A 1126-nucleotide genomic window follows, 5' to 3' on the forward strand; every position below is an offset into this window, starting at 1 on the left:
TGAAAATACCATGGTTTGAGTCAGGCACACTTTAGTCTTCAAGCTGACATCTCTGCTCTTCAACACTTTAAAAAGGTCTTATGTGGCAGATTTGCTTAACGTAATACATCGTTTGATTTCTTGACTGCTGCTTCCATGAGTGTTGATAGTTGATCGAAGAAGAATGAAGTCCTTGACAACTTCAATCTTTTCTCCATTAATAAGAATATTGCTTATTGGTCCAGTGGTGAGTAGTTTTGTTTTCTTTACATTGTGATGTAATCCATACCGAAGGCTGTGCTCTTTGATCTTCATCAATAAATGTTTTAAGGTTGTATCATCTGCATATCACAGGTTGTTAATGAGTCTTCCTTCAATCTCATTTTTCCTTCCTTCAATGCCACGTTTTTCTTCATATAACCCAGCTTCTTGGATGATTTGCTCAGCATACAGTTTGAATAAGTATGGTGAAAGAATACAACTCTGTAGCACATCTTTTTTAGTTTTAAAACTTTCAGTGTTCCCATGTTCTGTTCAAACAATTGCCTCTTGGACCATGTACAGATTCCTCATGAGCACAATTAAGTGTTCTGGAATATTCATACTTGGCAATGTTGTCCATAGCCTGTCATGATCCACACAACCGAAAGCCTTTGCATAGTCAATAAAGCACAGGTAAACATCTTTCTGATATTCTCTCCTTTCAGCCAGGATCCATCAGACATCAGCAATGACATCCCTCATTCCACAGCCTCTTCTAAATCCAGCTTGAACCTCTGGAAGTTCTCTGTCAATGTATGATTGTAGCCATTTCTGTATTACTTTTAGTAAAACTTTACTCGCTTGGGATATCAGAGATAGTGTCTAATGATTTCTGCATTCTGTTGGGTCACCTCACTTTGGAATGGACAGAAACATGGATCTATTCCAATCAGTCAGCCAAATAGTTATCTTCCAAATTTCTTAGCATAAATGAGTGAGTGCCTCCTGTGCCGCCTCACTTTCTTGAAAGATTTCAATTTTTATTCCATCAATTCTTGGTGCCTTGTTCTTTGCCAATTCCTTCAATGTACCTTGGATTTCTTCCTTCAGAATCATTGGCTCTTGATCATATGCTACCTCTTGAAATGGTTGAACATCAACCATT

The sequence above is a fragment of the Chrysochloris asiatica genome, unplaced genomic scaffold (genome assembly GCF_000296735.1).
Source record: "Chrysochloris asiatica unplaced genomic scaffold, ChrAsi1.0 scaffold00166, whole genome shotgun sequence".
Taxonomy (NCBI): Eukaryota; Metazoa; Chordata; class Mammalia; order Afrosoricida; family Chrysochloridae; genus Chrysochloris; species Chrysochloris asiatica.